The sequence below is a fragment of the Mirounga leonina genome, unplaced genomic scaffold (genome assembly GCF_011800145.1).
Source record: "Mirounga leonina isolate KUSES-001 unplaced genomic scaffold, KU_Mleo_1.0 Mir_127, whole genome shotgun sequence".
Classification (NCBI taxonomy): Eukaryota; Metazoa; Chordata; class Mammalia; order Carnivora; family Phocidae; genus Mirounga; species Mirounga leonina.
This window is the reverse complement of record NW_023270316.1, coordinates 74,819,168-74,846,075: the sequence shown is the minus strand read 5'-3', so window position 1 is coordinate 74,846,075 and position 26,908 is coordinate 74,819,168. Positions and strand designations below refer to the sequence as shown.

General features: G+C 44.2%; 1 protein-coding gene across 1 annotated transcript in view; it reads left to right on the top strand.

The window, feature by feature from the left end:
• ATP8A2 (ATPase phospholipid transporting 8A2) overlaps positions 1–26,908 on the top strand; it is a 604,495-nt gene that overhangs the window by 509,079 nt on the left and 68,508 nt on the right. The window lies entirely within an intron of this gene.

The following is a 26,908-nucleotide window of genomic DNA, read 5'->3' as shown; positions in this document are numbered from 1 at the left end:
TCAGTTAGAAAGTAGATCCCGCTTGGCAGAAGTAACAACCTGCCCAACACTTCTGGGCTCCCAGAGCAGATGGCCGGGGAACCTGCTTTAAAGAAGAGGCAAAGAGTCGGCAGATGTGCATGTTTAAAGACTCCCTTCGGAATAAGAGATATTAGAATCCTTTCAATTGATTCAAAATTACATCATTTCTGTCATTGAAGAATGTGAAGAATTATTTATTCCATTTACTTCTCTGTGTTCAAATGAAAATCATTGACCCATTTTCCTCCGTTTTCTCTCCCTACTTTATGTTAGGCCTGTAGTGATTGGTATTTCCTTCTCTAGAAGTGGCTCAACCAGTCCCTTAAATATTTTCAGGAATATAGCCAACCTTCTAGAACCAACCTTAAGAGCCAACCTTTTAAGAAAAATAAAATGGTTGTTCTCAATTATGCAAAGAAAACTGATATCTGGCAGGGGTGTTTCAGTGACAGAACATTGTTCTAGGCTTCCCACGCTAGAGCCAGCCAGCCCCTGGGGGTTCCCCGTTCTGCTGACTCACTGTCGTGTTGCCCCAGGTGAGATTCCCGTGTCCTGCAATTCTCTCTGGACTGTGTAACCCTACTCTTCCTCCCTCCCTCATGCTCGCTGAGAGGACAGTCCCACATCCCACACTGATAACCCACCCATCTCACCCACCTCCAGTTTCACGGTTTGCTTTCTCAAGACACCTCTGTATCCCCTGTCTTCTCTTCCCTTCTCAGGAACTGTACTTTCTCCATGTGTTAAGCCTAACTACCTCTTCCCCAGATCATTGTCTGCATCTCTATGGCTAACTCAGATGCCATTAACAAATCTTTTCTTCCTACCACTGCCTATGAAGGGTGCTGAAAAGACAAACATTTGGGTCCCCAGCCTCCCTTGTAGTGACACATTGCCACATGAGCAGGAAATGGCCGGCAAGCATTAGGGAAACTTGGCCATGGGCTACCTTCGTGAGAGTGGAGCTGGATGGGGCTACATTCTCTTCCTTCCTGGAAGACAGATAGGATGCCTTGCCTCCACAGCCATTCGGGGACTGTGAGGCCAGAAGCAAGGGGACAGAAAGCCTACACTGTGGGTGGTGCTGCTGCAGGACAGGAAAAGCCTGGGGACTTGATAGCACAGAGGAGCAAGGACCTATATCCGGAATTATTTTGGGAGAATGGTTGGCAACTGTTTGTTGATTGAGCAGTTTGTTGAATTTTTAGTTACCCGTGGACAAGTACAACCTAGTGGGTACTCCTTCTCCCCCAGAACAAAGCAAATATAAAAACTTTGCCTAATCCTGGACTTCTTGTACATTTTTAATTTCTCTATGTTCACTGGCTAATCCCTAACATGAGCTCCCCAAACACCTTCCTTGTCCTTGGTTTTCCCCCCTTAAAGTACTCTGCGCACTATTTCCCTCCCAAGCTTGGTGAAAGAGTAACCTATACGTGTCCTCCTGTGTCCCTCACATTCCTTTACTCCTGGCACTCACTTAACCTTCAGGTCATGAATGTCTTTCTAGTCCCTGGAACTATGGGTCTTAGTCTTGCTGTTCCTCAGCCTTTCTGCAACGTTTGACACTGTTGTCTTCTCCCGCCTTGTTGAAGCTCTCCTCTGACCCTCTGGTCTTCCTCTGTTTCCTGTCTTTCTTTGTTCCCTGAGATGTAGAGGTCCCTCAACATTCCATTGCATTTCTCTTCTCCCTCCCCTTTCTCCCCTGCCAGTCTCTTCTACTCTAAACCCAGCTTCCTATACTATTTCTGTGACTGTGTCTCAAATCTGTCCCACTTTGGCCCAGTGTTGGAAGTAGTCTCTGTTTCCAACTGCTAGATTATAGATCTTTAATCCAAGTCACCCTAGAATCTTCCTCATCCTCTTCCCACAAACTCTATTCAAATCTTACCCATTTTCCCTCAGCAAAAATTTCTCACACCTTTCCTGCAGTTTATATTTCTAGTGCTGCCCTCCTGATGGTGGCCTGTAAGTGTAGGAATATCTTCATTGGTTTTTCTGTGTGAGTCTATCCTACCTACCCGATCACCTCCTTGGCACCTCCCTCACCCTAACTCACACTTAATCCGTCACTGAGTCCTGTCCATTCTTCCTCCCAAATATCTTCCCATTCTGTCCCTTTACCCTCATTTTCATGCCCTCACCCTGGCACAGGCCACTACCTTTGGCTTGGCTCTTTGCTTCTCATCTTGTTCCTCCCTATTTTCTGCACCACAACTGGAATGTTCTCTTAACAGTGTGAAATTATGCTCTTCCCCCTTTCAAACCCTTTAATGATTTAGAATTCTGTGTAGAGCCAAAATCTTTTACGTGGCAGACAAGGCCCAGCCTGAGCTAGCCCTGTGAGTCTTGCCAGCTTCCTCCTGAAACACCGTCCGTCCAGTGGTACAGCTCATCTTTCAGTTCTTCACATTGACTAAGGTCTTTCCTGCTCATGGCCTTTGCAGGTGCTGTTCTTTCCATGTTCAGTACTCCAAACCCCTTGCCCAAACTCTCCTGGAAATATCTAACCCTTCTTTTGGGCTCAGCTCAAATGGTACTTCTTAAGAGAAACCCTAGGACCCCTCATTATTCTTTATAATTACATCGAAATATTTTCCTTCATTGACGTGAATGACAGGAACGTCAGTTGTGTTATTTGTTTAATGATCTATTCCTCCCACCCCTAGAATGTCAGCACCTTGAGTTGAGGAAATATCCTTTTTTTTTTCTTCATTGTGTGCCCAGCAACTAGCTTAGTGTCTTACTCATAACATGGGCTCAAAAGTACTCTTTGTGTGAATGACAAATGAAGGTTGTCTCACTGTCTATCAAATAAAGTCTCAGTTCCTCAGCCTCTTGCTCTAGGGCCTCTAGAGTCTGACTTCCACCAGCCTTTCCCACCTCTTCCCTCACAACGCCCATGTACGTGATGTGTGATTGAGCAAATTGAACCCTTCACTGCCGCCTGCATCTCTTTGTTGCTCCTTGTCCTCCACCTGAATGTCCCTCCCATTGCCACCTTTTATATAGTAACCCTACCCATTCTTTTTTTTTTTTTTAAAGATTTTATTTATGTATTTGAGAGAGAGAGAATGAGAGACAGAGAGCATGAGAGGGAGGAGGGTCAGAGGGAGAAGCAGACTCCCTGCCGAGCAGGGAGCCCGATGTGGGACTCGATCCCGGGACTCCAGGATCATGACCTGAGCCGAAGGCAGTCGCTTAACCAACTGAGCCACCCAGGCACCCATCCCTACCCATTCTTTACTCGTTCAGTACGTGTCACTTTATGATGCATTTTGTATTTGTCCCCAACCAGAAGTGGTCTCTGCCACCCTTGCTTTCCCAGAGTACACTGCTATATCATCATTTCTGAGCTTATCTGTGCTAGACAGAAATGGTCTGTGTTTTTTTCTCTCTTGAGCTAGCATGTAAGATGCTAGAGAAGAATGTGTCCCGTTGGCCTCAGCACCCAGCACACTTCTGAGCACAGGGCCTGGTTGCCCGGCCTGCTGGATAAACAGGTGGGCTGGGGCAGTGGTGCCACACGTACCATCGAGGCAGGGAGAGCAAGCTGAGTTATCTGTTGGAAACACGGGAACCTAACTCAGGGAGAACCGGGGAATCATCTTGAAGTTCTTAGCCAGCCCCAGAGAAGATACTTGGTAAGAAGTCCTGAGTGGCATCCAAGATAGGGTAGAGCCAGAGAGCTTAGGGTTTTGTAATAAACTTAGCCAGAAGGGGTGGGCATGACATGACTTCATTCCCCTAAAGCAGGAAAAAAGCACTAAAATCTATTGGCTGAGCAGATGGGGTGCTGAACATGGATCTCAGAGAGGCCCAGCAAGGGAAAAGCCCTAGTGTGGTCCTTGACAGATGAGCGCCCATCTCCAGTCTCTTGGGATTGGCCAGAACAGAACTGCCGGTCTGCCTGGGGATTCCCTGGTGCCTGTTTTGTTGCAGCTTCCCACAAGAAAGAAACCTTTTCATCACTTGAGTAATCACCACCCCCTCCCCACAAAGGAAAATAAATAGAGAATTCTCCCTTTGGGTTGGCTCTGAGGATCAGCCGTAGCTGCTCTAGCACAGATCAAACCAGAATTCTTGCACCTTGTGGTCATTGGCATCAAAGGCCGCAGGCTTTCTTTCTGCCTCATTTTAATATGCTTGGGAGCCTTGGGAGCCTTGGGAGGCTTAATTAAAACTGCAGGGGAGCCAAAGTCAGCATATAAAGGGACTGTTTTGATGCTTCAAAACCCAAGCAAACAGAATCTGGATTATTCAATTAGGTATGCTTATGGGATTTGTCTTGGGTGTTTTGATTGCTCAAAGCCTGCTGGGGAAGTCAGTCATGGAGTTTAGACCTGAAAAGAACCATATTTAATGCCCCCCAAATTTCACTTTTTATCTCCTTATTTAGGTTTCCCATTACCAGTGCGTTATTGTGAGCTGTACATGAACTCCCACTCTGACTTCTGTTTACTCAGCTTCTTCCCCTGATACCAGATTACACGGCAGGGCCAGCCCAGTTTCCTGCCTGGGTTGGCAGTCGTGTTCTTGGATCCCTTTAATAAGACCCAGGGTTGCCTGAGAGGCAGTTCGGAGCACAGGATCTCCCAGCTAGACCACTTCCTGCCCATGTGGCCTTGGACAAGTCACCTGATCCCTTCCTGCATTTTTATATCATCTACAAAAGGGAGATCCAGGTGGGAAAAACTGCACTGTGTTTACTGTTTACTGTGTTAATTCGATAAAATAATTCACGTTAATGCACTTCACACCATGCCTGGCTCAGGATGAGTGTTCAGTAAATGGCAACAATTATCACGACTATCCCGGGACATAGACAGACACGTCTCCATTAGCTGCGGCCAGTGGGCAAGGGAAGACGGAAGCGCTGTGCACGTAGACCCCTCCCACAGGCGGGGAGTAGCTAGACCTGCGCTATGCTATGAGCAGGCCTGGTCTGAGAGGCCTCAGAGGTCACATGAGAGACTGCACACACAGCTAAGGTCAGTGGAGTGTCTGTCGTGTGACCAGCTTTCCCAGCAGTCATGGAAGTGACAGGGACTACTACAGTAAGTTAAACCGGAGCCACTTTGTCATTACACTATGGGACTCTTGCTCTGAAGATATCATTCAGAGTCAGGTCTCCAGGGGAATTTGTTGCCAGGATCATGGCTGTGGCAATAAAGGTAGGCAGCCATATCTCCTAGGGCTGAGGCGGGCTGGCCTGACTGTGGGCACACTGCACTTCATAGAGTGGATGCTTCTAGCTAATTGGCTTAAAATAGACCCATGTGCTGAGAGCCAACCCTAGTATCTAACTGCTGGAAAGCCACCCAAGAGGGAAGGTTTACCTGATGTTGATCCAAGAACCCTTAAGAATCCAGACAAAAACATTTAGTGTCCATCGCTAAAGATTTACAAACAGGTGTTCCCTGGATGGTACTCATGTGCGAGGCTTTCGCTTCCTTTCCAGATGTTTAGACCCGACAAAGAAGGCAGTATCAAATGTGTAGTATATATGGATAGCCTGTGCAGAAAATAGGTTCCCCTTTGTTGTCTCTAGTGAATCTGTTAATAAGTGGCTGCCTGGGACAAACCAGCTGCTCAGTTGGATAGAACACATCCCTATCATTAGGAAGCTTTCAGTCTAATGAAGATGGGTAAACAAAGAAGCAGAACATTGCACATAATGCAGGATTGCAGGGTACAGTGGAAAGAGCAGGCACTCTGGGGTTGATGGACCTGGAGCAAACAGTGGTTCTGACCTCTGGCCAGCAGCATGACCTTAGGAAGATCATGTGACCTCTCTGAACCAAACTTTTGCATCTGTAAGATGGAAGATGATGAGATTTTTATAGGGCCATGCGTGTGTACTAAATGAGAGGGAGGCAAGTTGCTAGTCCAGTGCCTGACAGATGGTAGCCATGCAAAAAAAAAAAATGGAAGTATATAATCCTGCCTGGAGAAACTGAGGAAGTGATATTTGAACTGAATCTTGAGGGAGGAAGAATTCTAAAAGTCAGAGCAATGGCAGAATGGGGCATTGTCAGCTGGGCAAAGAATGAGATGGGCAAAGACCAAGAAAAAGAAAAAAAAAAAGAATATTGAGGATTGGGAGACATGCAGACAGTTCAGCATGGCTGGAGTGCAGGGTTCTGGTGATGAAAGGCCAAGAGCAGGATCTTGATGATAGACAGGAGCCGGACCATCAACAGCCTCACATTCCATGCCAGAGAGTTAGATTTTGCCAAAGTTTGCAGTGTACTAAAAATTCCAGTGCCAAGTACCATCCTAGGTCATTTATTTTTTATTGGATGCCCAGCAACCACTCTGCAAGGGTAAGATAGCCCCATTTTGTAGATGGGCAAACTTGGACTCAAGGAGATTGTTACTTAATCATTAAACTCACCATATTAGCTTACAGTGAGAGGCAGGTTGCATATCTGAAGGACATGTCTCATTTGGTATTTCATGTTAAATTGTGTTGCCTTATTTTTCTTTTTGTTTCATATTCTTTGTCATTCCACCCTGGATACCTTTGGAACAACGCAACACCACAATGCCTCTAGAATGCCTCTACTGATCATCACACTTGAGTGAATTTAGTCACTTTCCCCAGCTGGGCAATTGATTAGGTAGAAAGGGAGACATGGCTCACAGTCCAGTGTAATTCACTACTGTACAAAGATCCAGCTTTTCCTTTGGGTCATATTATTCTCCCCAAATAAATCAAGCGTTCTATTAAAAGCAGCACATTATGTTTTAATTTTTTTTTATGAAAGGTATTAGGCTTGAGTCCAAAATAAGGGAAGATAAGACGTTTGGTTGAGGTTGAAGCTATGGATTTCATAAAATTCTGTGTGTCACCCAAAAAGGAATAAGATTCACCCCAACTTTAAATAGACCATCCTCACTCCAAACACTGGAGAAGTACATGTTAGCCTCAACCCTAGGGATTTGGGGTATATAATGCACCCAAGTACCCAGAGCTCTGCAATCTGAACTGCTCTATCAACCTCAACCCCTCAAATTACTCAACACCGTTTATTTTGGATGACTTCTAAACAGGTGTTTCCTCTGTGTCACAAATGGTTTAAACTAGAGCCTTGCTTATGTCCGGCATGTTCAGCTGAAATCACAGGGCCAGCTGACGCTCTGTGAGCATGTTTGCTCATCTGTGTCGACGCTGACAGCCAATACTTGCCGATTCCCACGTTGGTCAGCACTGGACATAGAACAGATGTTGGGGATTATGAGGAAGGATTCGGGGAGGCCGTGGGCCCGAGTGTCCACGGAAGTAATACATTGTAGAGACGCAGACAGGACCTGCTGAACCTTCAGTGAAAAGTTCTATGAAATAAGTCTCGGTGGGCCTGAGTATCAGGACTCAAAACAAGTGTTTTCCTGGGGTCCTTTAATTAAAAGAAAAATAATAAATCATCTTTAAATGGAGAAGGGGGGCAACCTAATCCCACAAATTTTCATTTACGTTCTCATCTATGAATTACTTAGTGGGATCATGACACTGAAGCATCAGAGTAGAATCCTCTAATGGATCCCACAGTAAAGCATTGGAAGACCATTTGCAGAGTGCTGGAAGGTTGACGGCCCTCCCAACCCCATCCCACCCCACCTCCCAGGAACATTCCTTCAAGGCTGGGCTCAATTTACCCCCATATAACACAAGGCTATTTCTTCCTGGCCATTTCTGGCTGTCCCGGAATTTCTTCGTCTAGCTGGCCCCCCTGATGTCCAACGCTCAGCTCACTGTCCAAGACCCTCTGAGTCAGAGGTCCAAACCATAGAAGGCTGTAGGTTATGACAGGAGCACTGTGATCCTCAGCTCTGACTGGAGCAGTGCTCTGTAGAAAGCTAACCAGAAGGTAACTCCCTTTTTTCTTAAGTCTTTCCATACAGCATTTCATAGATTTAATTCAGTTTGATCATTCTCATGGCAATCCAGCTGTATTCGTTGGTACATTTTAGTCTGTGTGCTATTGGTTAAAATATTAGATGGTTTAAAGAGCCAAAAAGAAAGTGATGATACAATTAAAATTGTTTCAACTAGTAAGGGTCATCAAAGAAAAATTTGGAAATCAGGTGAAGTATTTAAATAGGGTTTCTAAGAAGAATAGAATTCAGCATGTTCACTTTTATTGGTTTCATTGCCAACTTATTTATAACCTGTTAAGAATATCAGCAGTAAGAATTAGAAAACAAACTGAGGGTTGCTGGAGTGGAGGGGGGATGGGAAGGATGGGTGGCTGGGTGATGGACATTGGGGAGGGTATGTACTATGTTGAGCGCTGTGAATTGTGTAAGACTGATGAATCACAGACCTGTACCCCTGAAACAAATAATACATTATATGTTAATAAAAAAAATTTTAGGGGCACCTGGGTGGGTCAGTGTTTAAGCGTCTGCCTTCAGCTCAGATCATCATCCCAGGGTCCTGGGATCGGGCCCCACATCGGGCTCCCTGCTCGCCAGGAAGCCTACTTTTCCCTCTCCCACTCCCCCTGCTTGTGTTCCCTCTCTCGCTGTGTCTCTCTCTGCCAAATAAATAAAATCTTTAAAAAAAAAATTTTTTTTAAAGAATTACAGGCAAAATGGAAGCTCAGATGTTACTGCCTTAGAGTTGATTTGAGTTGTCTTTTCCAAAAATGTAGCATAAATGTTGATTTCTATGGTGTAGACATAAAAATGTTTCTGTTAGCAAGAAAGCACATTGTTAATATGGAGAACAAAGAAACTGATCATAGCTTACCAGTGAATGTTTTTAAAGAAAAAAAGAGATAAAAAGAGACATAAATTTGTAGATCATTGGCATTAAATGCCATAGTGAACAAGCAAGCAAAAATATGAGGAAAAACATAATGGATCCTTGCAATTAACATTCTAAGATTCAAAATCTCAAATGCATTAGAATTTGTTCATTCAGTCAGATAGGAGGGCTTTTTGTTTGTTTGTTTTTTATTAGCAACTCAAAGTAACGTTGTTGGTTTTGTTTTTGAGAAAATGGGGAAGAAGGCTAATACCTATATTTTGTTTCTCTGAAAACATCTTCATTTCTCCCAAATCAAGAGAAATATAAGAAAACAATTCTATAAAAGCGAAGAAATCCCTCAGACACTTCAATATCAAGAAGAACAAAGACGAAAAGAAGGGCTGGATGATTTTATGAAGAGCATTATATCAAATGCTTTTTACATATCAACTGATTTTAACTTGGGAGAATGCTACAAATGTACCAGGCTCTCTGTAGAAAGAACAGTCAAAAGTGTTCATGTTTGATTGCATCTAAGAATTCTTAAGTGAGGGAAGCTGTATTGGAAAGATAAATTGAGATATATGGAAAAGGAAAATGTAGCTGAAGTGCTTCTATTAGGGTATGATAAAAAAAAAAAATTGGATCTGTTTTATGTAAATTTTCAACAGTGACCTGGTAAAGAAAGTCAAAAGTACATTAATTAAATTCACAGAGCCAAAAAAGGCAAAGACCCAGGAGGTTAGATGTAAAAAAATACAGATGGACTGAGAGAGATGAGGGGAAATAGACAGACTTTTACAACATGATATTCAGCTTGGAAATATGCAAGCTAATACCCTGGGGAATACCAGCCAAAAGACAGATAGCTGGTTTAAAGAAAAAGTTAATAAAATGTCGAGTCTGAAAAACTATACAGACCAAAGCCAGGAAATTACAAAGTTATGGATCCCGCAGTAACTGTAAATTAACCCCAGTGCACATATGTAGTATTTCATATTACTGTATATGGTGTTAACTTTCACGCCTAAGCATGCAGGCGTGTGTGTGTTTCGTCTGAATTACGGTTGTAATGGGAACAAAGGTGCAAACAGAACACGTAATGGATTGCCTGCTCCTTTCACAAGTCACCCAGGAGCACTGAAGCCCGGGCCGGTCATGTGCCTTGGAGTAGAGCGGAGGAGGAGTCAGGCTTTGATTCAAAGTCCAGTTGTTCAGCAAAGGCACTGGGAAGATACACGCATTTCTTAACAGTTGTAAAGAAGTCATGAGTGTCCTGGGTACGTGGAAGGAAGTCTATAGTACATTCCCAAGGTGACACATTGGATTTAATGCGACTCTACTCTGATTTCTCCTTTCCTTTTGCTTGCCTCATGTACACTACTCCATATCTCTCTAATATACTCCTTGTGCCCCTATTTTTTTGCCCGATTACCATCCATTTTCCCTCTCTATAAACCTCGTCTCTTACTGGGCTCATTACGGGAGCTAAAATACAGTGTTTTCCTTTTAAAGCATCCAACCTACCGATCTAGTTGTTGTTTGCTTTTGCTTTTTTTTTTTTTTTTTTTTTAGTTGTTTGCTTTTTTAAAAAGTTCCAGTCAACTCATATGCTGTATATTCCAATACATCTCTCCCTTCAGACATAGGATTAGGATGGAGGGGTCTACATACTTTTTCCTGAAGCATTGTACAGGCCATTTCTCTTCCACTTCGTGTGTCTCCTTTTAGCATCTTCTACCGTCATCATAGCCACACCCTGATTTTTCACTCCTGACTTTGGCTCCATCATTGGGAAGTTTTCTACTTACGTAGGTGATTCTTCTATTTATCAGGTCTTCATAATCTTCTGACCTCCTCAATGCCTGGAGCTTCTCCATGGCCACGTTCCCTTTCCTTGGCCTTGCTACACCTCCATGACCTGGTCCCTGAAATCTGTGTCTTCTCCAAGATCTTAACATCTGCTTCTCCTGGGCTCACAGTGAGCCCTTGTTTTTCTGCTGCCTCCGGGCCCTCATTCCCACTGACCCTGCTGTCCACCTTCACTCTCATTATCAGTCTTTCAACCTTGTAGCTGAAAACTCTATGAATGTTCTTTTACCGATTCCCCCAGACTTTGTCTTTCTTTTTCCCAGCTGGGCTCCAAAATCAAGTATTTAAGTGATCTGTACATTCCTGTCCTTAATTTCTGTGCTCTTAGCGTTCTCAGTCAGATGGTTTGTATCCTCATCAAATTCATCTGTTTATGCTAATAGTTGACTCTCATTGGTATTGTAAGATCTGTTTATCTGAATTCCCATTCTCCAAGCAGCATTTTCTAATGTTTCTTGCTCTGTAGCCCCAGACTGCTTTGTTCTATACATACGACTCCACCTTCTGCTTACAGAGATTGAGGTCATTTCCTGTCAGTTTCTTCAGTCTTCTTACTACCCAGAAATCACGGCATTTGCCCATCATGGGGGTACAAGGGACACCTCAATACATAAGGCTTGGCCACCCCTCTTGCGACAGAGCCTGGGCTCTGGGGTCAGACGGCTGGGTTCAAACCCTGGCTCACCACGTGGCAGCTGCATGACCCTGGCTGGGGCACGTGACCTTTCTCGCCTGAGTTACCTCACCTGTAAGACAGGAATGACAATAGTGCCTCCCCAGCAGGGTTGCTGGAGGATGGAATGCGCCACTTTGTGGAGAGGGCTGAGGCCATTGCCGGGCACACGGCAAGCACAGAATAATTGTAGGTTTTCTCTCATGTCATGGTCATCTGCATCAGTGTCCATGTGTTAATCTTACTGTAAGCCGCACAGCCTCGTTTCCTCAGCCTCCCTCCAAAACCAGTGAGAGCCAGTCAGCCTCAGAACCTTGGGTCCCACCTTCCCCTTCCTTGCTGGTTCCTGCGGCTTCCCCTCGCTCCAGAAGCTTCTACCTCCTCTGTTGTGCCTCCTACCGCTGGAGGCTCTCCTTTGTCTCTTGGTTTACTTCAGAGGCCCCGTTTTGGCCTTGCACATTCTGCCCTCACTTCGATGGCTCCTATAAACTAGTGCCTTGATTAATGTTCCCTCTTCCAAACACCTTCTGTGGCTTTTTCTGGTCTCCGGAATTAAATCTAAACCCCTCAGGCCAACATTCAGGCCGGGCTCCCTACACATGGCCCAAACCCAGGCACATTTTTTTCTTGCAGAATATGCTCTCATCACTCCCAACTTGGGTCTTTGTTCCAGCTCTTCTTGTGGCTGGAGGGTTTCTCACTCCTTGTAACTAAATAGAATCCCAGTGAACCCCACACAAGCATGCCTCTTGTAGACTACTTTGCCTGAGACATATCTTATCTTCTCCTCCTCTGCCAACCAGAACCTGCTAGAGGACAGGCCCATCCCTCTCGCTCCCCATGTGGGCCTAGCAGCATCACACACGGAAATGAACTTTGTGAATTCATACCTGGACAACCCCGCCCCCACCCGCCTTTAACTCTAGCACTTAAATCTAACACACAGCTGCGCCTTACGCTGCTGCCACTGTGGCCTAAAAATGGAATTTCTCAACATTGTGACAACTTTCCTGTGTAGGGACAAATCATGGAATCAAATACCCAGCCTACTTAAGTATTGACATACCACTTGCTTCATCCCTTTTTGAAAAGAAACAAAATGTTAGCCGTATTGTCAAGTGCCCCGGTGGCCCTCGCCATCTCGTTCACCTTCAGGTAGAAATACTCTCGTGACTTTAATGTTTACTATTTTCATGCATGCATGTATTATGTACATATAAACCTATAGAAAATATAAATAATATGCGGTGTTGGGTTGTGCAGGGTTTTGAAACTTTATATAGATTCTATCATATATACCCTTCTCTTCAACACTGGGTTGCTTTGGGGTTTCTTTCAAAACTGCTTTTGATGTTTATCCATAGTGATATAATTGTAGTTCATTCATTTTAATGCTGTTTACAGTTACATAAATATGCCAACATTTATTTATTCTCCTATTGATAAACATTTAAGTTACTTTTTTTTTCTGCCATTACCGAAAATACCATAGCAAACTTCTCCTGTCCATATTTGTGGACACATATGAGTTTCCCTGGAGTATATAATCAGGAATGGAACGTACATTGGGAATCTCTCAACCTTTGGCTTTTCTTGAAACTTGTGTCTTTTAATGCGAAGTTTTCCATTGTAATGCAGTCAAACTCATCTCCTTCCTTCATGGTTTCTGCTGTTTTGTATCATTTTCTAAAGGCTACTCAAGGTCATAAGGGTATTCTTCCACATTTTCTATAAGTTTTAAAGTTTTGCTTGTCACCTTGGGAGTGACATGTGCCTGTGGTGGGAAGCAGGGACAATTGGATGTTTTGCAACTTGATAAGCAGGGCCCCACCCTGGTGAGCCCTCCCCCACATGCTGATGCACAGGATACTCGACCGCTAGGTCTCTAGTACTGTCATGTGGGATTCTTCATGTCCAGCCCCTCTCATGTTTCATCTCAGGGGCAGGGTCTGAACAGAGTGGGTCTGGGGATACCCTGCTAGCCACACTTAGAGGAACATGAGCATGTGCAAATGGGTTTGAACATAGAGAGCATCTGAGATGCTCCACGATCCCTGCACCGGAGACTCTGTCTCTGTGGAGAGCCTCAGAGTAATAAGACCTCCGGTATAGTTAAGCCGGAAATCTCTGGAGAACTGCTGGGTTGTCAACTGGAGGCCTCCTCTCCTCACTCATATTACTTCCGTTTTATAAAAATGATTATTTTCTAATCTTTTGATGCCCTCTGAGATGCTTTGAAGGCCAAGATATTATTTTTGTTTCATAGGTATCAATGTTATAAGACTTGTCCTACTGAGAAATAGTGAGGAACCGTGGAATCCCAACAGATCCTTCAGCCTATTTATTGCTTGTTTGTTTGTTTTAAGTAATCCCTACACCCAATATGGGCCTCGAACTCACAACCCTGAGATCAAGAGTCGCACCCTCTGCTGACTGAGCCAGCCAGGCTCCTGCAGCCTATGTAGATTGTGGGCCATCCATTAACAGACGTGCACCATGTTGTTTGTTACTGAGCACCAAGACATGGCAGCTTTTGCTTTATTGAGTGAAGACACGTGACTGCTTGCTCAGCACGACTGCCTTGTGCCCGGGAAATGAAAACATTCCCATGAAATAATTCAATTATCTACTTATTTAAACTTATCATTTTAAAATGTTACATTTCAAGCAGAATAGAAAAAGGGAAGGGTCAGAAATGTAATGAAAGAATTTATGTAAAGTCAGGCTAGGATTTCTAAGCTAAAAACGAAGCTGGATTATACAAACATAAAGCCTTGTAATTTATTAAAAGGAAAGTTATTGAAATGCGAACAAATCATAGTAAAATATTAGTCAAGTATGAATAAACAGCACAGCCACTGTCTGTTAAGAATATGGCTCTCATTCCATGAGACAGGCAGGCCCTGGCTCTAGAGTCAGAGAGACGTGGGTTCAAATTCCGACTCAGACGCTTACCATGTGACCTGGAATTGGTCGCTTTACCACTGAGTCTTAGTTGTGTCATCTGTAAAATGGGAACAATTAGTTTCTCTCTTGCAGGTGTTTTTGGGGGCCTTAGAAATAATATACTTGGGAGTACCCAGGAAGAGATGTTCCATGGAAGAGAGGAAAAGCTCAAATAAAGATCCACCTCCCACTTGGGCCTGAGGCCAGTGGTGTCTTTAAGGCAGACAGAAAATGCTAGGGAAGAGTTGGGAAGAAGTGAGGGTTGGTTTTAGAGATGGTGTTTGGGATGCCCTCTCTGGGCGTTTGGAGGTATTGCAGGTTGTGCTTGTGGGCCTGTAAGGGTATCCAGCAGTGCATGCATAGAGATGCATACAGAGGTTAACCAAATGCACTGCATTCTGTCCATGTGTGTAGATGCCAGTGGGTGTAGCCCTGGAGGAGCACGCTCCCTTCATCTCTGTATCTCTAGTGGGTAGCGGAGAGGTTGACACGGAATGAGTGCTCAAAAACTGCTGGAGGGAGGAAGGCAGGTTGGGTGTTGCTGTGAAGCTCGTAGTTTCGTGAAAGAAAGAAACCCACTTGAAGAGTAGGCAGCATTATTTTAATTTCTTCATTTGGTACTTGGGATGGGTATTTTGCAATACTCATTTGCTTACCATGAAACTTGATTAAATCAAGGCCTTTCTCCCCTGCAAGAACATTTTTTTCTATTAAAAAAAAAAAAAGGAAATCTGAACTTTGGTGTAGAGGAGCAGTAAAAAGTAACAGCAAGAGTGAACGAGAAAGAGAGAAATATGCAGAAGGCGTCCCTGGGGGACTACATGCTGCTGCTAAATTTCAGTTGCAGTTGTCAGAGTTAAAGAAAACACTGGAGAAAATGTCTCATGGAGGGGTCCCCGGATTGTTGTGCTGTAAGAAGGCCAGCTGGGGGAGGGGCGGGGACTGAAGCCACCTGGCAGGGGCTCTGACGACCGGGTGCCACGCACCAGCCACTGAGCTCATTTGCTCCACCTCGGGTAACTTTTACAGTCAGGGCTGCTTCAGGATCAGCACAAGACACTGTGCTCATGTTTGGGGGTGGGCGAAACAAGGCAGAGTGGAAGGAAGGAAGAAGTCCATAGTTAGTTTTGAAGGCTGAGCCCAGGGCTTCTTGGGGATTTAGGTGAAATGAACTGTGGATGAACCCAGCTAACTGGGTGCTGGGCACAACAGCCCTGGGAGGGATGTGCTGCAGCCCTCTTGATTCTACAGCAGAGGAAACTGAGGCACGGAGAGGTTAACTAACCCTGTGTAAGTGTCATGGTCTGAAGCTTAGAGGCACAGTTCTATCCCAGGTCCCTCTGAATCCAAAGTCCTCATTCTTCACTACCGTATTCAGTGGCCGGGAAGATCCCTGCAGGAGCAGTAAGGAGTTAGCCCAAGGCTGCTACACTGGGTTCTAGAACTCCACTGTCTCAGTAAATGTTCACTGTGACTTTGTGAGGCAATGGAGCAGAGTGTCTGTATCCCCAGGGGAATGTCACTCTCCTCCTGAGAATCCTTCTGGTTGTGGATGTCCATTCTGGGAAATAGATTGAGAAGCAGCTCAAGGACTACCCCAACAGGGTAGGAAGCAGAGAGACCTCGATCCACAGCAGAGATCAAGAGCCACTCGAAGCCTGGATCTGAGCAAAAAAAGTGTGATATAGTTAAATCTTGGTGATTCAAGGGCTTTCTGTGTCCGCCCCCACCTCTGCTCCCACCCCCAGTAAGCTCCTGCTTACAGCTCCTGGGAATGTCCTGTGCCTACTGATTGGCCATCTAATGTACAAATTCTTTGCAAACCTAGATATGTTTTTGTGACTGTTCACTACACTTTCCTTAAACTTGTTCAGGGGACACCCCTGACAGTGGAGGAAGGAGAAGGCAAGCATTCCCCAGGAAAGCCTGGGGATATATCCTGTGGCATTGCATCTCAAAAATGATATTGATTTGAAGGCTCTAGTTTTAGGGAAAAAGTCATTCAAATTTATTGTAAAAATGTTCTTGGTTTTATTTTCTATATCATTTAATTCTGCTCTAATCTTTATTATTTCCTTTTTTCTGCTGGTTTAAGTCTTCATTTGTTGTTCTTTCGCTAGCTCCTTTAAACATAAACTTAGGTTATATGAGATTTTTCTTGCTTCTTGAGATAGGCCTGTATTGCGATAAACATCCCTCTTAGAACTGCTTTTGCAGCATCCCAAAGGTTTTGGACCATATGTTTTCACTTCCATTTTTATTTGCTTCCATGTACTTTTAAATTTCTTCTTTTATTTCCTGGTTGACCCATTCACTGTTTAGTAGCATGTTATTTAACCTCAATGTATTTGTGATCTTTCCAGAGTTTTTCTTGTTGACTTCTAGTTTCATAGTATTGTGGTCAGAAAAGGTGCATGGTATGACTTCGATTTTCCTAAACTCACTGAGACTTGTTTTGTGGGCTAATATGTGATCTGTTCTAGAGAATGTTCCATGTGTATTTGAAAAGAATGTGTAATCTGCTGTTTTGGGGTGGAACGTTCTGAATATATCTGTTAAATCCATCTGGCCCAGTGTGTCATTCAAAGCCACGGTTTTCTTGTTGATTTTCTGTTTAGATGATCTGTCCATTGATGTAAGTGGAGGTTAAAGTCCCCTACTACTATTGTATGATTATCAATTAGTTCTTTTATGTTTGTTTTTAATTGCTTTATAGATTTGGGTGCTTCTATGTTAGGAGCATAAATATTTACAATTGTTATATCTTCTTGTTGGATTGTTCCCTTTATTATTATATAGTGTCATTCTTTGACTTTTGTTACAGTCTTTGTTCTAAAGTCTATTTTGTCCACTGTAAGTATTGCTGTGCTGATTTCTTTTGATAATTCATTTGCATGATAGATGTTTCTCCATTCCCTCACTTTCAGTATGCAGGTGTCTTTAGGTCTGAAATGAGTCTCTTGGAGGCAGCATATAGATGGGTCTTGTTTTTATATCCATTCTGACATCCTATGTCTTTTGATTGGAGTATTTAGTCCATTTACATCCAGAGTAATTATTGATAGATATGTACTTATTGCCATTTTATTATTTGCTTTGTAGGTATTTCTGAATATTTTCTCTGATCCTTTCTTTCTCTCTTTCATGGTTTGCTGAAATTCTTTAGCGATATATTTGGATTTCTTTCTCTTTATTCTTTGCATATTTATTAGTGGTTTTTTATTTGTGGTTACCATTAGGTTTGTATATAGCATCTTCTGCATATAGCAGTCTATATTAAGTTGATGGTCATTTGAGTTTGAACCCATTCTCTACTCTTGTACTCCCTACATTTTAGGTATATTGTGTCATATTTTGTATCCTTTTATTTTGTGAATTCCTTGACTGATTTTTTACAAAAATACTAATTTTTTATTTTATTTTATTTATTTATTTATTTTTTTTTAAGATTTTATTTATTTATTTGAGAGAGAGAACACCTGAGAGGGGATAGGGTCAGAGGACGAAGCAGACTCACTGCCGAGCAGGAAGCCCGATGCGGGACTCGATCCAGGGACTCCAGGATCATGACCTGAGCCGAAGGCAGTCGCTCAACCAACTGAGCCACCCAGGCGCCCAAAAAATACTAATTTTTTAAAGATTTATTTATTTCTTCCTTCCTTCCTTTATTACTTAATTTGTCAGAGAGAGAGCACAAGCAGGGGAAGTGACAGGCAGAGGGAGAAGCAAGCTCCCTGCCGAGCAAGGAGCCCAATGTGGAACTGGATTCCAGGACCCTGGGATCATGACCTAAGCCAAAGGCAGACACATAACTGACTGAGCCACCCAGGCATACCCAGAAATACTCATTTGTACTGCTTTTGTGTTTCCTACCTTCATACAGTCATTTTTGGCCTTTCCCTCCATTCAAAGAGACCGCTTCTAATATTTCACACAGGGCTGGTTTAATGGTCATGAACTCCTTTAGTTTCTGTTTGTCTGGGAAACTATTTCTCCTTCTATTCTGAATGATCACCTGGCTGGATAGAGTATTCTTGCTGCAAGTTTTTCCTATTCAGCACTCTGAATAGATCATGCCACTTCTGTCTTGCAAAGTTTCTGTTGAAAAATCTGCTGATAGCCTTATGGGGTTTCCTTTGTATGTAACTGTCTTTTTGCTGTGTTTAATATTTTTTATCACTATATTTTGCCATTTTAATTACACTGTGTCTTGGTGTGGATCTGCTTTTATTGATTCTGTTGGGAATTCTCTGTGCCTCCTGGGTCTGGATATCTGTTTCTTTCCACTGGTTAGGAAAGTTTTCAGTTATTATTTCTTCAAATAAATTCTCTGGCCCCTTTATCTCTTCTTCTTCTGGGACTCCTATAATATGAATGTTCATACATTTGGTGGAGTCACTGACTTCCCTAAGTCTATTCTCATTTGCATAATTCTTTTTTTCTCTTTTGTTCAGCTTGCTTACTTTCCACTACTTCATCTTCTAGGTCATTAATTGTTCTGCTTCCTCCAGCCTGCTGTTCCTTCCATCAAGTGTGTTTCTCGTTTCACTACTGAGCCCTTTATCCTCTCTGCTATGTTATTCCTTATCTCTGTGTTAATTGTCTCACTGATGTCCTCCACTCTTTTCTCAAGTCCAATGCTTTAAATTCTCCATCAGGCATGTTATTTATATCTGTTGCACTTAGGTCTCCACCCATGGCCTTTTCCTGTTCTTTCGTTTGAGACAAATCCCTTTCTCTTTTCATTTTGTCTAAGTCTCTGCCTATTTCTGTGTGTTAGGAAAGTCGGCTAAGTCTCCTGTTTTGAGGGTAGCGGCTTTATGAAGAAGAGGTCCTGTAGTGCCCTGCTATGTAGCGTCCCTTGTTCCCCAGGGCCTGGTGCTTCTGGGAGTGTCTCCAGTGTGTGCTGCGTGCACTCTGCTGTTGCGACCTGGCCACTTTATTCTTCAAGCTAGTCATCTCCAGAGGCTCTCTTTGCCTGTTGTGGGCAGTATTTGGTCCCTGCCCTGATGTGGTATGTTTTGACTAGGTGTATTCTGGTCTGCTTGGGAAATGAGACCTGTCTTCACTGTCCCTGGAACTGAGGCCTTGCAAAACTCCCTGGTCGAGAGATGTGGTATTGGCTGGGTTTTAGGCTAGTCCTCTGGGGGAGGGCCCCCCACCATGCTGGGACTGAGGCAAGCATGACTGGGAGGGGGTATTCCACCAGAGTATAGTGAGAGTCAGCACTCTGCTGGTTCCTGCACGTGGCCCAGGGCTTATGCTGAGGGGTGGGGGAAGGAAATGGCATTGGCCAGTTCCTTTGTTCTCTGAGCAGTCTCTCCATGAATGTTTGTCTCTCTGGGATGTGCTCCAAGATGAGCAAATAATCTCCCCACTGTGTGCCCCAGGGGCTCTTCACATCCCTGTTTCCAGTATGTCTGTGGGCTGTTGCCCTGCCTTCTCTCCAAGAGCAGCACAATGCCCTCTGAGCTCTCCCAGAACCAAGCCTACTGATCTTTAAAACCCCAAGCTTTAAGCCCTGTTGGTTACAGGAACTCATGAAATTCCAGCCCTCTAGCTTTCCAAGCCAGTTGCTATGGGGATTCTTTTACCCCATGTGCTCATTCCCCTGTGGGCTAGTCTGTCTCTTGCCCTTCTCTGCAACTGTGCTTCCCTCCCCACCACATTGGCCACAAGCTGTTTCTCTCCCAAGCCACGTCTCTGCACTTCCTAGCTTCTTCAATGTGGCCTCTTCTCTACCTTTAGTTGTGGAGTTTGTCCTGCCAGTCTTCAGGTCAATTTCTGGGGTATTTAAGATGATTTCATAGTTATCTAGTTGTATTTGTGGGATAAGACAAACCTAGGGTCCTCCTACTCTGCCACCATCTTCCCCTTATCCTCTTTTCTTGGTTTTAACGTGAAATGATCTATTTTTCAAATCTTTAGGTGAGATTGAAGATCTAGGATGATGTATCTTGTTTTCCCTGTGGTGTTTACTCTAATTTAGACTACACAAATCTTCCAGGTCATACTAGCATTTTTAAAGGTATTCTAAATGCACAAAGGAGTGATTAATGAGGACTTTTCAGTGAGATAAAATGTCTCATATTTAGGATATGTGTGTGAGAGTGTATACATTCTATTAATTACGCAGTTCCCATTGTCTGCCTCTTCATTAATTTCAAGTACAAAAGCTGGGGAGACAGTCCTTCCTAGGGTCACTCCTGTCAGGTCATGTGAGTGGCTGCCAGCCTTATGTACCCGTAAGGCCATCTTCTAGGGTAGAGGTTTTTATCATCACCCAAAACAATGATTTTATGTTTTTAGTTTGTGGTTCCTGCCACCAAGGAGCCTACAGAAAAACCTAAAGGCCAATAGGATCTCCAGGATCTTCCAGCTCTGAATTCCTTGCCATTTGCACTAAGGATAAAGATGTTTGTGGGCTGCTTATTCTATAGCAGTTCAATTCTGTGTGAGTGGGGAGACCTCACTCACTCCTTAGCCCTGTGGAAGTGGCTTAGGCTCTTTGACAGAGTCTGGGTTGAGAATTTTCCCCCAGCTTCCTGGGCCAGGACTCAGGCAGGCACCATAGTTAGCCTTCTGACATGCACCCACCTGGAGAACATTTTTCATGAACAATTAGCAGCTATTCTTTTTTCTACTCAGGCACAAAGTTATGAGTGGACATCTTTCATCATTATAGAGCGACAGCTGAGTCTGTGCTCTGAGTGGTGTTCTGTAGAGATAAGAGCAGTGCTTGGCCTGGCATAATGATGGGAAGTTCACCTTGATCAGTTAAAAATAGAAGGCACCCTATCGGCAGTAAGCACAAGTGAGCAGTGCTTATAGCTGAGCAGAAAGAATAGAATTTGGCTATTTCACTCTTTAGCTGTTTTCACTGTGAACACTTGCCACCCGTCACCAATAAGCAACCTATTTGCAATAGAATTTGGGAATTCTGCATTATGCAGCTCAACCTGTCCACCCACCAGAGAGCAGTGGTGGGTAAACCTCCTGATAGCTGGAGCAGAATCTCATCACCCAGCTCTCCTTCAAAGCTGACTCAGGAATCACTCTGCATCACTACTGGCCACTCTTGGGATATCCAAGTAAGATTTGGGCTTCTATCAATAGCACAGAAAAATTAGGTAGTTATAGGAACATGTATAGTACTTACCACGTGCCAGGCACTTTTTATAGTGCTTTACATTTATGAATTCATTTAGGCCTCAGGGTATCCCTAATGAGGTAAGTATTCTATTTTTAACCATCTTACAGAGGAAGAAACTGAGGCATGGTAGGTAAGTAAGAGTAAGTGTCAGAGGTAGGATTGGCGTTTTGGCAGGCTGTCTGTGCTTGTTATGGACTGAATGTTTGTGTACCCCCAAAATACATATATTGAAGCCCTCATCGTTAATGTAATGATATTTGGAGATGGGGCCTTTGAGAGGTGATTAGGTTTAGGTGAGGTCATGTGCAGGGGTGGGGGCTCTTGTGATGGGAGCAGGGCCCTTGTAAGAGGAGGCGTCAGAGAGCTTGCTCCCTCTCTCTCCCCCTCCCTCCTTGCATGCGTGTGTATGTACACACACACACACATACACACACACACACATCATGTGAGCACAGCGAGTAGGCAGCCTTCTATGGGCCAGGAAGAGAGCTTTCACAAGAAACCAGCCACACTGGCACCCATGTCTCAGATGTCCAGCCTCCGGAACTATGAGGACGCACCTCTGTGGTCTGGGCCCACAGTCGCTGGCATGCTGTTATGGCGGCTCAAGCTGACAGACAGTGCTCTTGAAGACTATGCAGTCCAGCCCCCCACAGGAGCCCTCACAGCCCTTCAGCTTTTCAAGAAACACCTGCTGCTCGCTCTTTTTGGTCTTTCAGATGCCCTTTTTCAGCAGTGCCTCTGCCAGGCTCTTGATTCAAGACCTTGATTTCATCCACCTCTGTGGGAGGAGCAGTGAGTGAAACACCTCCTTATTCTACCGTAGGAAGAATAGGCTGCACCACAAGGGTGTGTATTCTGACACCATAGCAGACAAGGAATGAATGAAGTGAAAGAAGCACTTCTCTGTTCCAGAGCCCTGGGCTCTGTGGGGGCAGGAGGGCAGCTTTAGCTGTACCTGGAGCCAGTCCCTGTGTCTCTGAACCTTCTAGAGTCAGGGGCCAGCTAGTCATAATCATCTCTCTTCTAGGGGCTCATACCTCAGATGGTGAATTGGTGAGATGGGCCATCTTTATTGGTATCTGTCCTAAACACTGCGCTTTAACGTTGAATCTAATGTTCTAAATTACCATAGTTGTTGCAACTGTGAGGCTAATATTTCTCTCAGGAAAAAGGGTAACTTTCTGTGACCCTTTTGGCTTTCTGTGCAACCACACGAGAATCGCAATCTAGAAATAGTAATTTTTGAAATTGTTTATACACGCATAAAATAAACACCATGCCGCAGACACTCAGGCCCACAGCATAATTTCTGGAAGCCAGCAGGCCCACCTCTATGGGAGGAGAGTCAGAGCTGGGACCATGGTGTCCCCGCAGCCCTCCCCAACCCCCTGCAGGACAACTGCCCCAAGACACCGAAGACAGAGGCTACATGTATGTCTTCAGTGAATGTCACTTCTTTTGTTTGTGAAGGTAGAAGAGAGTACAGACTGCATATTTTTAAAATTATACACAACCAGGGGCGCCTGGGTGGCTCAGTCGTTAAGTGTCTGCCTTCGGCTTGGGTCCTGGGATCGAAACCCCCATCGGGCTCCCTGCTCCATGGGGAGCCTGCTTCTCCCTCCCCCACTCCCCCTGCTTGTGTTCTCTCTCTCGCTGTGTCTCTCTCTCTGTCAAAAAAAATAAATAAAATCTTTAAAAAAAAAATTATACACAACCAGTTTTAAACCTGACCTCTTCTTACCTTGGATGTGAGTCCCACATTTCTGAGCAGCAATAGCTGATTTCCTTGCCTTAATTTCATGTACCAGGCCCTGTGAAGAGTGGTAAGAATTGTCTTCTCATCCAAAAAACCAACTCAGGAAATCAATGGTCTCTAAAATGGGGTGCTGGGACACCTGGGTGGCTCAGTTGGTTAAGCATCTGCCTTCGGCTCGGGTCATGGTCCCAGGGTCCTGGGATCGAGTCCCGCATCAAGCTCCCCGCCTCTTCCTCTGCCTGCGCCTCTCTCTCTCTTGCTGTCTTTCTCTCTGACAAATAAATAAATAATTTTTTAAAAAAATAAAATAAAATGGGGTGCTAAAGAGCAAAAGAGGAAATCAAAATGACCTGGAAAAGGATAAGTTAATAATCCAAGGAATGTCAAGCCTCACCTTTCTCTCTTTCCCAAACAGCCTGTTTGGGAAAATTGGGAGATGGTGTTTCCTCACCAGGTGGGGAATAAATAAGAGTTTAAATGTTGCCACAAGTTTTTTAAAAATCACCCCACTCTACATGCCCTGAAATAAGCATGCTCTCCCTTGGGTGGGGGTGGAGTGCGGTCAGGGGAGTCTGTGTTGGCTTCCGAGTTTTCTTTCTGGAGCTTTTAACTTTGTCACAGCTGCCCCTCCAGTCAGTGGCTTCTGTCATAAGTAGTTCACGTGATGATGATAATGTTTGTCAGAGTAGACCCCACAGGCACAATGTCATTACCACAATGAGCCTCTAAGCCACTTGAACGGCTCAAATAGAAATTACTGACAATACCAAATGTGGTGAACACATGGAACAGTAGGAATGCTCATCCATTCCCTTCACTCATACAACTGCCTCAGTGGACACTTGGGCCATCTCTTAAAGGATAATCATATACAAGCCCACCTTCTGTGATGCTTCACAGGTACTGCACCTTTTACAAACTGAAGGTCTGTGGCGACCCTGCGTGGAGCAAGCCCATGGGCGCCATTTTTCCAACAACATTTGCTTATTTGGCGTCTGTTTGTGTCACATTTTCGTAATTCTCACAATATTCCAAACTTTTTCATCGTGATTACATTTGTTATGGGGATCTGTGGCCCATGATCTTTGCTGTTACTCTTGTAATTTTGGGGGGCACCACAACCCACACCCATGTATGACCAGGAACTTAATCCATAAATCTGACTGCTCTCTCAACCAAATGTTCCCCTGACTCTCTCCCTCTCCTTGGGGGTCTCCCTGTTCCCCGAGACACAATATTGAAATTAGGCAAATGAATAACCCTACAATGGCCTCTAAGTGTTCAGGTGAAAGGAAGATTGGCACATGTCTCTCCCTTTAAATCAAAACCTAGACTATGATTAAGCTTAGTGAGGAAGGCATGCCAAAAGCTGAGCCAGGCCAAAAAGTAGCCCTTTTGCACCAAACAGCCAAGCTATGAATGCAAAGAAAATGTTCTGGAAGGGAGGTAAAAGTGCAACTCCAGTGAAAACACAAATGATAAGAAAGTGAAACGGCCTTATTGCAGATATGGAGTAGTTTTGAGTGGTCTGGGCAGAAGATGAAACCAGCCACAACATTCTCAAGGCAGAGGCTGATCCAGAGCAAGCCCCTAATTCTCTTCAATTTAGGAAGGCTGAGAGAGGTGAGGAAGCTGCAGAAGACAAATTTGAAGCTAACAGAGGTTGGTTCATGAGGTCGAAGGAAAGAAGTCAGCTCCACAACAGAAAGCACAAGGTGAAGCCGCGAGGGCTGGTGGAGAAGCTGCAGCAAGTTCTCCAGAAGGGCCAGCTGTGATAGCAATGCAGGTGGCTACACTCCATGACAGGTTTTCAGTGTAGACAAGAAGGCCTTCTACTGGAAGAAGATGCCATCGAGGACTTTCAGAGCTACAGAGAAGTCAGTGCCTGGCTTCTAAGCTCCAAAGGACAGGCTGACTCTCCTGTTAGGGACTAATGTAGCTGGTGACTTGAAGTCAGTGAAGTGCTCACTGGCCATTCTGAAAATCTTAGGGCCCTTCAGAATGATGCTCAATCCACTGTGCCCATGCTTTATAAATGGAAAAAGAAAGCCCGTCGGACAGCACGTCTGATAGTGCATCTGTTGACAACGTGGTTTACTGAATATTTTAAAAACACTGTTGAGACCTAGTGCTCAGAAAAAAAAGATTCTTATCAAAATTTTGCTGCTCATTGACAGTGCACCCGGTCATCCAAGAGCTCTGATAGAGATGTGCAATGAGATGAATGTTGTTTTCATGCCCGCTGACACAGTATTGATATGGCAGCTCACAGATCAGAGAATAATTTCAACTCTCAAGTCTTATTATTGAAGAAATACATTTTGAAAGGCTCTCACTGCCATAGAAAGTGATTCCTCTGATGGGTCTGGGCAAAGTCAATTGAAAACCTTCTGGAAAGGATTCACCATTTTAGATGCCTTTAAGAACATTCATGATTCATGGGAAGAGGTCAAAATCTCCGCATTCACAGGAGTTTGGGAGAGGTTGGTTCCCACACTCACAGAGGACTTGGAGGGGTTCAGGACATCAGTGGGGGCTGTCACTGCAGAGGTGGTAGAAACAGCAAGAGAACTGGAATTAGAAGTGGAACCTGAAGATGGGACCACATTGCTGCAATCTCATAATCAAACTTGAATGGTTAAGGAGCTGCTTCTCGTGGATGAGCAAAGAAAGTGGTTTCTTGCGATGGAATCTACTCCTGGTGGAGATGCCATGAAGACTGTTGAAATGACAACAAAGGATTTAGAATCTTACATCAACTTAGCTGATAAATCAGCAGCAGGGTTTGAAAGGATTGACTTCAGTTTTGGAAGAAGTTCCACTGTGAGTGAAATGCTATCAAACACCATCACACGCTACAGAGAAATCGTTCAGGAAAGGAAGAGTCACTCAATGCAGCAAACTTCCCTGTTGCCGTCTAAGAAACTCTTCCAGCTGCCCCAGCCTTCAGCAGCCACCACCCTGGTCGGTCAGCAGCCGCCTACTCGGAGGCGAGCCCCTCCGCCAGCAAAAAGATTACAACTTGCTGGAAGCTCAGATCAGTTATCATTTCTTAGCAATAAAGTATTTTTTTAAAAGATTTATTTATTTATTTGAGAGAGCAAGAAAGTACATGAGAGGGGGGAGGGTTAGAGGGAGAAGCAGGCTCCTCGCCGAGCAGGGAGCCCGATGTGGGACTCGATCCAGGGACTCCAGGATCATGACCTGAGCCGAAGGCAGTCGCTCAACCAACTGAGCCACCCAGGCACCCTTAGCAATAAAGTATTTTTAAATTAAGGTATGTGCATTGTTTTTTAAGACATAATGCTATTGTACACTTAACGGACTACAATAAGTGTATACATAACTTTTATATACACTGGGAAACCAGTTTCATTTAACTTGCTTTATTGCGATACCTGCTTTATGGAAGTGGTCTGGAACCGAACCCACAATATCTCTGAGGTCTGCCTTCACTTTCCATATGACAGAGCAACCCCACTCCCAAGTGTGTACCCCACAGAAACAGAAACATGTACACAAAATGACTTGTACAAACATGTGGGGAGCAGCCTTATTCTTAATAATAGCCCCAAACTAGAAAGAACCCAAATGTCCATTCATAGGAGACTGGTTAAACAAATTGTAATATATTCACATGACAGAATACTACTCAAAAAAATTTTTAAAAAGCGAGTTATAGGCACATGCAAGAACATGGATGAATCTCAAGGCATCATGTTGGGTGAA